The following is a 386-nucleotide window of genomic DNA, read 5'->3' as shown; positions in this document are numbered from 1 at the left end:
TTTAAAGCTTCATGTATCATTGCAAAATGGGCAGCACAGTAAACATCACAGGGGGCACTGAACTGACCCATGCAAACAAGAGGGAACGAAGTGCAACCAGTCAGTCACGTGTTGTCACCAGAAAAGTACATTGATATATCAGTATCCCAGAGTAAACAGAGCAGCCGCCCTATTGCCATACTCATACTATCTACTATGCTCTGTGAAGTGTTCTACTTTTATTTTATATATATATATATATATATATATATATATATATATATATATATATATATATATATATATATATATATATAAATATATATATATATATATATATATATATATAAAAAAAAATATATATATATATATATATATATATATATATTAAAAAAAAAAATATATAT

The sequence above is a fragment of the Rhinoderma darwinii genome, chromosome 10 (genome assembly GCF_050947455.1).
Source record: "Rhinoderma darwinii isolate aRhiDar2 chromosome 10, aRhiDar2.hap1, whole genome shotgun sequence".
Lineage (NCBI taxonomy): Eukaryota > Metazoa > Chordata > Amphibia > Anura > Rhinodermatidae > Rhinoderma > Rhinoderma darwinii.
This window is presented reverse-complemented; position numbering follows the sequence as displayed.